This window comes from Ammodytes marinus (assembly GCF_949987685.1).
Source record: "Ammodytes marinus genome assembly, chromosome: 9".
NCBI classification, from domain to species: Eukaryota; Metazoa; Chordata; class Actinopteri; order Uranoscopiformes; family Ammodytidae; genus Ammodytes; species Ammodytes marinus.
The window spans coordinates 16,771,781-16,783,909 of NC_137213.1; positions in this window are offsets into that span (position 1 = coordinate 16,771,781).

Genomic DNA, 12,129 nt, shown 5'->3' on the forward strand with positions numbered 1-12,129 from the left:
ATACTCAGGGGCTTAAGAAGTGAATATGCATGAGGGAATAAAACGATATGCCTCCAAGCAGACCACCCGCTCTTTTTGGATTACTGTACCCACCTCAGAGCCTTTTATCTTCTGGTTGGCATGCAATCAAGCTGATTAAGTGTGCGGTGGCTGATGGATTCACACAATGGAATGGACTTTAAGAGATGTTAACCTGTTGAGAAAGGAAAACACTGTCACCACAGCAAAAAGGGAAATTTTGTTTGAAAATTTCAACCCATATATGTGCCAAAAATATCCAAGGAGGTGTTTTTTTGTGTGTGATTCTTTTCCAAGCAACTGTAGGAAGAACCAAATAAAAAGCAGAGGGAAAATGAATATTTGAAAGACTGCACTGTATTAGACACAGAGCTCTGATGACCCATCAAATATTGAAGAAATGTCTGCTGGAACCATGAATTCATATTTCAGACAGACTTCCTCTAAGACTGTTCTCGCCAATGAATTAATATTTCATTTCAGAAAATAGAGTGGCCCTGAAAGGCACCATTACCAAACCCCTAATGTCAAGGGGAAAACATTTGCCACATTTAGTTGAAAGTTAGGGTGAAATGATAAGAGCCGTCCATGCGTGACACAATCTGATGAGGTAATGCATTGGCATCACATTAGCATGACTGTATTTGACTGCACGGCAGTGTGTGTGTGTGCGTTTGTTCGTGTGTGCGTGTGTGTAGGTTTTCCCAAATGATTTCAATGAAAAACTGGGGAAGTCGGAGCACATGGTTTTATCAATTTATCATAGCGCTCCTCTGCTGAGAAGGAACAAAAGTCAAAAACGTTTAAAAACTCAACTCACACACGGTCAGTGCGGTAACGTGTAGACTAGAGCAATAATCTGCCACTTTACGGTTTTCATGTCATTTCAACTATTTGTTTCATCTTTCAGGGTGAGAATATACCAGTCAACACAGCTACTCTCCTGCGGGAGAAACCTGATTATGTGGCAGTATAGCCTACCAAGTTTTCTGCAAGGTATATTGATCCATAAAACAACAAAATGATTGCAACTAATAAACAAGTGAAAAGGCATCCTTTTGGTTTCAGGGACACAAAAATAAGCAGTTTTCTTAATTACTCTATTTCATAACAGAGGTAGTTTTCCTTCAGCCTTTCCATCTGCTAATACTTTATACTACTCCACTCCACTGTGACAAAGTATTCTTGACTCAAGGTCCTGTTTCTGAAGCTTTCAGCTGTATTTTCTTTTTTACTTCAACAGTGGATTGAGTTTGCTAAGATGTTACAAAGATATCAGTTTCTATAGTACACGTCTCTATGCTAGCTATATTGTTGGTTAACTCTACAGTGTTTTCAACAAGATGACAAGAAGACGTAACTAAATAACTGAAGTTGCTAATTGCTCAAGAATCGTCTCGGTTCGTATCGTGTTCAAAGGGAACAGAAGGCGTGGCATATTTGCTTATAGTGAATACAAATTCTAGTATGTATGATCTATTATGCATCCTATTATTTTTAACTTGAGGGTGTAACATGATTTTGGTGGTTAAGAAACATGTGTCAAGGCCATAATGAGTGACTCCCTCATATGAGTCACTCATTCATATCAGGCACTTCATGTATGTGCAGTGAGCTTACACAGATTGTGTGTGCTTGTCTTAAACACCCACACATTGAATTGGACCAATTTTTTATGTTTTTTTTAAGTTATCAATACTAATACAACACATGCAAACATTTTGTTCGACTTTGTGCCTTCAAATAGTTTTTGTTTTGTTTTTTTGAGTGTGTGTGTGTGTGCGTGTGCACATATAAACACAGTCACTCAATTGATACTGCTACCTAGAGTAGCAGAAGAGGTCAAGCCTGAGCAGCAAAATCTGTAAAGTCCCCGCTTCCGTTCCCCTCTTGAATTTTCAATCAACAAGAGGCCAAGAGCCACAGACAGAGATGTCCGCGGTGCAGAAATAGTTAAAGCCATAAAGACGTACAGTACCTCAGCCCTGACCCCGTGCCCTCCTAGGTATCCCCCTGCGCAGAATTCTTATTCCCTACCAAACTGACAAAGTGTTTTTAATCTTTTCTTTCCCTCTCTTCTGGAGATTGGGGAAACAAAAATCAATAGCTCCTGGCAGGCGATCTAGCAGGCCGGTGAATTACAGGGTCTGCGCTGCAACCAGAGCGCTGCATCACCGGGGCCTTGGAATGAGAGACCTTGGGACAGGCATCAGAGACATGGAGGTTGCAGGGTCACTGTGGGTCCGTAGTCGAAAGGAGCGGGGTATTTACTGCCTCGGCCAGCTCGCCGCGATGAAAAATAACTGCCACATGGCGCTGAGAGGAAAGGTTTGGCCAGGGCAAGAAAGATGGTGAGAGACACAGACAAGACAGACAGGGAAGAAGAGAGAGAGGCAGAGGAAAAGGTTTGTGGTGCATACACGAGCAAGTCTAGGGAGAGTTTTTACTTTGATTTGTGTACACTCCCGTCATGGGCCATATGCAGTACAGGTATGATGTCAAGCAGAAGACTAATGCTTTTTTCTTTCTCTTTCCAAATGGGAAATGATTCATTAGCGTTTGGTTATTTAGAACGTGGCAGACCTGGCCGATCAATATGCATGGGCCCATCTGTCAATACGTGATTTCTGCTGGTAATTAGCTGATGTGGGCCAGTGGTTGTGAATATTGCCTGGAAACTGACAGCCTGGTTGTTTCTGTCATCACAGGGGGGGGTGCACAGGTGGTAGTAGCTCACTGCCGATCGATAAATAATGTGCTTCAAGGCCCAAACCAGGTTCATAAAGACATCCTCCATGATAAAATATGAAGTAGATTTTCATTCATTTCGGTAGGAAGGAGCTTTTAGATTTATGCTTAAAACCCCCAAAGTCATTCAATCATATAATCATAAATTATAACAATGAAAGTTGAAGTTATATGTAAACTTTGAACAGCCATTTCTGTAAACATACATTTTGTTCCAGAGGTGGAGGCTGCATCTCAGGCTCTATTGAGAAAATGTGCCAGATCACTCAATTATAACAACTCGAGACAGCTGGCAGCGAGACAATTAGGAGTGTGAAAATGATAATGATGATTATGATGAACAATATTTTTAATTGTTTTGCATTTCAAAGTGAGCAGATATTTACAGGCATGTGTGCAACTGCTAGGCTTTCTGCGGCTTAAGTGAATTGCAGCATTGGCTCAGTTGTCCACCGTCTACGGGATTAACTTTAGCAACGATCGCTGTCCGATGAAAACGTCGTTAAATTTGTCAGATAAACTAAAACAAACTTTATAGGTTGAGATAATTCTTCTACCTATTTAGCAAAGCAAACGTAAAACACCACTGAATTGTCTGAGAGATGTATTGTCACCATGGATTGATTACTAAGCTTGCCTTCAGGGTGCAGGGCCAAGGGAAAGCCAATCAAACGAATACAAAGAGACACAGGATTACCACAAAATGACTATGAAGAGACGCAGAAAATACAACCTAAAACCACTCTTTCACCCTGGGTGTCTTGCTCCTGTGTAGGAATAGAAGGGTAAGGTACATTTTACATGTCCATCTTTGATTGTTTTGTCAATTTTGCAGCATATGAACAAAAGCAAATCAAAGTTGACCAACACATTTTTATTTCTATGCACAAAAATCTCTATTATTCGATCATACCAGAAAGATTTTAATCTTTTTGAGCTCCTTACATTTAATCAACTGAACCCAGAGGACAAACAAGATGTATCGACTTTGTTTTGGCTTTTATTTGCTTTCTGTTACCTTAGTAGCGGCCCTGTAAGGAGGTTATTGAACTGCACTACCTCGCGTCAATACAACTATGCGAAACACTGAACTTCAAACATTAAATCCGGTGAAATGTACCTTTACCTCTTCCACAGATCCTCTTCAGTGTTACATCTGAGCTGTTCCATGTTTAAATTCCTTTATTTTATCCTCACAAAATGTGTCCAAGTTCATAAGTTCACTGAAAGAAAAAAGCAAACAAGCAGAGGTGGTGTGAGCGCCTGCAGAAGGATGCCTCTCAGTCTCTCATTGGCATTTGCATATTAGAGTGTTTTCTGGGGAAAATGAGCTGTAGAAATTAATTCAGGATTAATTGGTGCCTTTATCTCGTTAGGACAATCTAATTTAGGGGATGATGGAATTGTTTAGACTCCCTTTTGCATAATTGGATTGCGGTGAATGGCTGTCATTACCGTCTTTTTAGCATCGTCTGTGGGCCCCCTCTCTCTCTTGCAGGCCCCAGCCTCATAAAGAGCGATGATGTGTTACGCCAGTGTTTTGCTAACCCCTGTAACACACCACGCATGCTGCAAGAGGCAAGCATGTGGCTAACCGCGCAGCAGTGATTAACTTGCTTTTCAGAGCCATTAGCGTTACAGCGAGTGGCGCGCTGTTGTGGAGATTTCATATGAACACACAAGCATGTGGCTAACAACACGGCGATCATCGGCTGTTAGAGGCAGCCATTAGTTTTTAGTCTGAGCTGCTGTCATGCTTTGTGGTTTGTGGTTCTGAAAGCATCACCTGAGCCCCCACCTCCCCCCAGCAGAGTTTGACATGACAACTCAAAATCTCTCAATGCCTTTTTATTTCATTTATTTTCCTGTCCAGTACATACGCCCTTTCATTACTTCCACAATATCCATGCAGTGGGCTGGTGTTTTTTTCAACGTGGGATGAAAATCAATAGCGGAGGAGCAAAGCTCATGTAAAGGATCACTCACTGGAATACCTGATCTTCTCACTATAACAACATTGATGTAACTATGGAAACAAGTTCCCAAGATGAACAGGGATATGCCTATCTCCTGACAAAAGGCTTTTTTATATCTCTGCCAGCCAGTTACCCTATACCACAACACAGGAGAAGCGTATATCTACTACTCCGTGCCATGATACCATCATCATTTTTTCTGAAAGCACAAATTGTATAGAAATTATTCTGCGGGCCGCTCTCTGGTAAACAAGGCAGATTGAAATCTAATCTATGGTGCTGATACTTAGGCTGAGCCAGGCTAATTGAGTTGATGAAGCCTGTCCCTGGAGGAGCTGGACATACAGTAAAGACAGACTCCATCAAGTCATAAAGATCATATACTGAACTTACTGGAAGAGACTTGCATTTGTATTGTCACAGTCGTCAACAGTTGCCATTCGCGCACAAAAACTACTGGTTTCTGCTTAACTACAATCCTATTACTCGCGTTATGTTTCGGGGAATAAACTGCAGAAAATAAAACAACATGCTGCTGTGTCTTTCCTCATGTCTGCCGTCATTCGCTATGCTCCCCGGCCCGTGTTCGTGATGCATACTGTGTCATGCTTTTGATGCATTTGGCCCCCCTCTCCTCGTCTAGTGCCATTTCCATTCTTTGCATAAATGCAGTCTAACAGCATTAAGTATTCATGCGTGTTGGGGAAGGTGGTGCCTGTCCTTCAGGGTAAGTGTCAGGCCTGCGTGCGGCACAAGAAAAGCCCCGGGGAGAGGAGAACATTAGGATCCATCAGCCTGACAGACAAATCATTCTCTCATGTAAACATAAATATGAGGGTATGTTTCCACCGCCATCCCACTATCTGTTGCTAGGCTACCTTGCATTAAGCAGTGTAGCTGTCCCTGTTCATTTTGCTCCAGGGATTCCAGCAAAACCATCGTATAACCTGCTGAGTCTTAATGAGAAGGCCTGCTCATATGAGTGGCTATGAACATGGTGAGATGTGAAATTTATTCAAAACACAGGAATTCAGCTGTCTGTCAGCTTAGAGTAGCGGCATGGAAATGTTTATGAATTTGAAGTGTTTTGGAAAAGACGCTTTGAGGGAAATATTTCTCTGCCTCTGCACAAACACACCTGACACAGGAAAAGGTCACAATGGATCAACACACACACACACACACACACACACACACACACACACACACAAACACACACACACAGGTTTACACACTTGCTCAGGCACACACACAATAAACAATATGTGACGCTGAGCTCCATAAAGGTCATTTGTTGTTGAGAAATCACTGATCCCCAAAAGCATTAACAAAGTCAATTAACTATTCTCCGACAAAGAAGAAAGGAACCCATCTCCAATAGAAATAGAGCGTCGTCCAAGCACCCCCCGCAATTACAATGACTGTGTATTCTCAGATAATTATGTGCGCCACAAATTGGGAAGAGAAAGACAGTGGAAGGCAATGGTCACTGAGAAGAAAGAGCAGGGAGATGAGGCAAAGGAGCGCCAACAGCTGGTTTGAATAGATTGTGTGTGGGATGAATTAAAAAGTTGAACCTTTTCCCTGGCCGTATTCAGATGTCTGCCTCTGGGTGATTAATCATGGCCGTCAGGACCTGTAATCCTTTTCAGCGGGAAACAAATGCAGCCACTGTCCTCTCTTCTCCAAAGAGCCCAGGGCCACCAGCCCGCCTGCCCGATCACAATACCTGAACCACAGAGAAGGCACCCTAGGGAGCCGGGATGCGTGGACACACTGTAATCTGCTCCAAACATGATGGGATGAACAAAAACGGCGGATTTCAACAAAATTGTATGGCACCCTTTACTGGTTTTGTACATCCTGTTTTGTATCTCGCAGTCAATAGTTGAGGCAGGTGGCACAACCGCAGGTCCGACTGGTGAATCGAGCCACTATAATTAGAAGAAAAATGAAAAAGAAACCCTTGGAGCCGCAGCAGGAAGAGATTTAAAGAAGCCTTTGAATGGGATTTGAGATGACAGAGTAGTTGTCTCCCCGACTGATATCAGACCTCTTCTGCTTGCAGCTGCTTTTAGTCAGTGAACTTCATGTCATGTTCCTATGTGGTGGTAAACAGCTGATCTACTTTAGAAAAGACAGTGAGAAAGTCAAGAGCCAGCAACATTGAGAGCCCGGGAGAAGAAAGTGTGTCATCAGCATAAAAATAGAAGCCCGCTAACAAATTCCTAATCATATCCACCATTTCCTCGAGGGGCTATGCTAAAGAGGTTAAAACACCAGCCGGTAGATGAGAATATGTGGCACATTCGCCCTAGAGATTATTTCTTGGCATTCCAACGGTTTTCACTGTTATTGATTGCTAAATTCCCCATTATCTCCTCAGAACTACGCTGCAGGACTATTCTCTGTGTAGCCATTTGTCCTTTCTGCAAATGTTAAACGCTCAAGGATGGAGAGTAATTTCTCATCCATTGCTAATACTATTGGGGATATCAGGGATGCTTTGTGCCTACTTTGTCAATCACCACTTACACATCAAAGGCAATGCAAAACCATCAGTCTTGACTTAAGCTTGCCTAAATAAAGTCATTGTGTAGCTTTTACAAGTGAATAAATGAAGTGCTCTTCAAAAGAGAGTACATATACTGATTCTAACGGCCTCGGAGTAATCACCTTAAAAAAAAACTTGGTTTTAAAAAATCCTTTGTATCCAACAAAATGCAAGTGTCAGTGTTCCCACTGAGTGAAAGAGCGCTTTTATATGTGTGAAAGGTTGTGAGGGTAGTAATTCAGCGTGGCTGCAGAAGGTGGTGTATGTTGGCAGCATGGCAGACTGTGGAGAATGGGCCATGGCTAGCTGTTTCCAGAGCCTTTGTGTGTCTCTGTTTGACCAGGCGTCTCCTGGTCCACAGGAGCACAGCTTCAATACATGTAGCAAAGGAACAAAGCAGCCATTATCAGCCCTATCTCTTCCCCACCCTGCCTCTACTCACTGACACCCAGGGACAAACAGTGGCAGGGCTCAGCCGCTCAGCTTTGCTGGGGGACTCTGAAGCGGACACTGAAGCGGACTGGGAGGTCCATTAAACACATAGGCGACACCTTAGCTGTGGACAAACATCAACACAATAGCATGCGGCGCTGGTTGCCACGGAGATGGGAGAAAACAGAATGCAGCGCCAGCGGTGACAAAGAAAGGGAGGGGTCAGGCATCGTGGGCCACTGGCAACTGAAAAGCCTCTGCACACTGCCCTGCCAAAACATAACACTCTTTTTTTCTTTTTACTTTGTGTCAAATACACTGTATAATTAAAGCACCAATTCAGTTGAACATGAAAAGAACAAGTCAGCTCCATAAATAATTGCTGTAGAGAAATGGTCCAGCAAACGCGCAAACTGTTTGCGAATAAGAGCAGAGTTTCTACATTTACTGAAGCATAAGAGTAGTTTCAAACTTGAAGTAACTCTACTCCTATAGTGTAAGCTTTAAATATCAGGGGATTTCCTGTCAGCTAATAAACATTCCTTCAGTGAGTTAAAACGTACAAGGCTTTGTAGCTGACCTGCTGTAAATCCAGAGAGAGACCAAGAGATCCAAACAACTTGGCAGTTTTTTGTTTTTGCCAAACACTACATCCATGTTTTTTGAGGAAAGTAATGACTCACAGTGTATTATTCAATTTAATTTATATTTTCTCATTTATGACACCCCTCTTCAGTGAGAACAAAGAATCCCCATATTTATATAACATTTATATAATATGATTTGTACTTTTTCAGGTGAGTTTAGGGATTTAATGCTCTTGCAGGTTTAAAAAAAAATAACACACACCACCACAAGGAAAAAAAATGCTTAATGTTAAAAAAGATGTATGTATACTCTTTAAATCACATACAGCAGACCTTCATTATAAGACAATTGCTGTTGATGGCGAGAATACTTCACACAAACACACATGCTAATATTGTGCAGCCCGACTGTTAACAAGTTGTTTTTGTTTAATATTGATGGATGCCTCACTTTGAAGACTGCGCTGACCTTGTTACGACCACGGATCCGGTTCAGAGTGTGTCCTGTTACTGTGCTTCTGATTTTTGTTCATAAATTGTGAAAGAACAAATGAGTGCGCTGAAGAGAGAAATGCTCAAAGCTGTGGTGAAAAGTTGAAGGAGTTTACATGTTTCTGTCAGTAGTGCGCTGAATTGAGTGTGGTCAAATTAAGGATCACTGAATTACAGAACATTCACAAAAACCCAAATAAACTTAAGTAAAGGATGTTCATCGTCTATATCGTGCAGATTTCATGTGCATCAAACGATTACATTTTCCTGCTCTGGTGCTACAGTCAAGTACTCTCTGCCCGAGTCTAGAAATCATTATAATTTATTAACAAAAGAAATGGAGTCGCCTTTAGATGACGATTCCAAGTGGAAAGCCAATACCAAAGCTACAGGGGCCAATCTAAATTGGACAGGTTAGCTGAGAAGGCAAATATGCTTGATTGTATAAAGAGCGTTGTGAAAATTGGCCAGACATTCAACAATGTTTTAATGCTTGGATTCAGTTTCCAGTTTATGTGATGATTTATTTTGCTTTTCTGCATTGCAAGCCTTTGCTGATGGAGCCTGCTTTCAGTCTCTTTTTCGCTTATGAACGGTGAACAAAACCCTGTCGATACCATCGTCCCCTCTGACCTCCGAATCTGACAGCATGTCTGCTAAACACTCCAAGTATAAGACTCAAAGAAGCAAGTCAGTTTCTCTCACTCCCACTCTGTCTCTTTCCTTTTCCTCTCCTCTCTTTCTGTACTGCTCCTGTGTACAGCTCTTCTTTCTCTGCACCTGCCTGAGCTGCTGTGGCCTTGTCTGAATCCTCTGAATTCCCAGTCCACTGCAGTGTATCCGCCTGGAAACACCACAGATGCCAGCACTTGTAAGTTGAAAAAAAGAAGAAAAAAAAACAAAGAAAAAAAAACAAGGAAACTGACGGAATGAAGATGTCAGTTATGGCAAATAGAACTCTGTCACACTTTTATAACATCTCTGTCCCTGATTATCAGACCGGAGAGTCAAACACACACACACACACACACACACACACACACACACACACACACACACACACACACACACACACACACACACACACACACACACACACACACACACACACACACACACACAAACAAAAAGCTGGGGTGATAAACAGAAGCACAGCCAGAACAGCTCTAATACAACCGATGAAATACATATCGAAATTAAATGTTTTGCTGAAGAGATATAAAAGTTGACAGATATGCATCAACTTTTCTATTGCATGCAAAACCTGGGGCCTACATAACCAATGATGAAACACAACTGCCAACAATTATAGCAAAAGATTGGTTGCAATATGTTGCATCTAATAAGTGTCATTGCCTAGAGACAAGGAGCAGGCTATAGGGGTCTGGTAAGCTCACCTCTGCATGCCAGAGAGCCCCAGAGTTTTCCTAAAAGTTCCCTATTATGCTACATGTATGTTGGAACAGACTGGGCTAGCACTAGATTCCCCACTATTTTATCATGGCATGCAGGCATAATACTTGTAGTATAATTTCTCAGTGTATGGGGCAGTAACATAGCTTTGCACCTAAATGTTATGCTCAGGATGTATTGAAAAACTAAAACCGGTCTGTTGGTTCAGTTATTGGACCAAGCTTGAAAATAGAGGTGTTAAAAGCTGAAGGGGGCCCGCTGAGGCTGCCTTTACGCCGGGCCAGTATTTTGGTGCCACACCACTGTGAATGGACATAGCAGAGTTTGCTTTGAGTAAACAACAACCTAAGGACCCAGCATTGATTTCATATCTAATTTATTTCGGTCCAGACAGGGGTTTGAGAGAAGGGAGGGTCCTGAGCACTTGGGTTGTTTTTCTTGAGTCCTTCGGGATGGGAGGGAAGGATCACGGGGTGAGGAGTCAAGGGGAGGACAAGGTGACTGATTGAGCTGAGGCATTAGGTCAGCGTCGGGCAGCTGAATCAAACCCAACCAAGACCCTCCTCACAACTAACTATGATCAAATACATCATCCGGCTCTGTCAACACATGCGTCCAGCTGCAAGCTATATCACTTCCACATGTGCATTTGGGCTGAGCTACACACAGCAACGCACATTAGCGGGCTTATCAGCATGCAGCTCAAAGCAGAGCACTGACAAAGGCAGCGTTTTGGCGGAATAATGGATGCATGAAATCAATCTGTGAGTTTCAAAAGGTCATCATGTGCAAAGAAACCATATCATCTCCGAAAGGGGTCCACAAAAAGAAATCCGACAAGGGGACATTAATTGGAAACTGGTGAACACGAGTTAAGTTGTTTAAAAATTCAAAACGTGTGTGCTTTATACATTAGCCAGATAATAAATGTGCTGCAATCATCACTAGTCGCTTTTGGGATGAGAATTAATCTACCCCAATACCTCCATTTCAAAGAAAATGTATCGCTAAGTGCACAATTCTTTTCAGTATGCTTCCAACATCCATCCACAGCATTTTCAATACAGAATTCAATTATGCGGAACACCTGAACAAACAATATCTCACAGCCAATTATTCAGCGCCTTGGAAACCATTGGCAAACAAATTAGCAATGTTAATGTGAGAGTCTTGATATTTTTGGCTGCGAGTGCTTACAAATGCAGCAGCACCCCGCCACCCCACACCCCCACCCATACTCCAGCTTTTTGGGCTATGTTGACTGATACATTAAACAGATTGGACTTGATTTGAGACAAGACAAAAGTCATCTTCACACTGCAATAGCCAGTTGAGCTGAGTTCATTATTGTCAGAAGCTTCTACATTATAAAAAATGATGTTTTTGACTACAGACGGCTGTATTTCAGCTTCTGTTGGAGCCGTGCTACTCTGGTTGACATTTCGGCTTCCAGACAGAACAATGAAAAGCTACCCTGAGATATCTTGGCAAGGCTATTGCCCTGTGTATTGATTGGGCAAAGGCCCAACATCCCCTCACTAAAAAGAGATTAAAATATCAGACTTGTCTAAGACATTTATGGAGTCTGTGACCTAAGCCAATGCTAAAGTGGAGTACATACATCATAGTCCATCTCTGTGAGCTACACTGAGTCTTGAGTAGCACTGACAGGGAAAGGAAAGAGGCTGAACATTCAACTGCACCTTCATGGGCTGATGCAGGAGGGGATTAGCAACAAATCGTGGGTGTAAATCAACTTAGTTGCAGTCTCATTAAAAATTCACGCCACGTCGTTGGATGTAAATGTTTAACACTGTGAGCTGTTGTCGGGACTCTTCTCTTACACCTTCTCTTTTGGTTTAAATGGATGAGATAGCTTTCTGTGGGAAAAGGCAGGGAGACAAAAGCG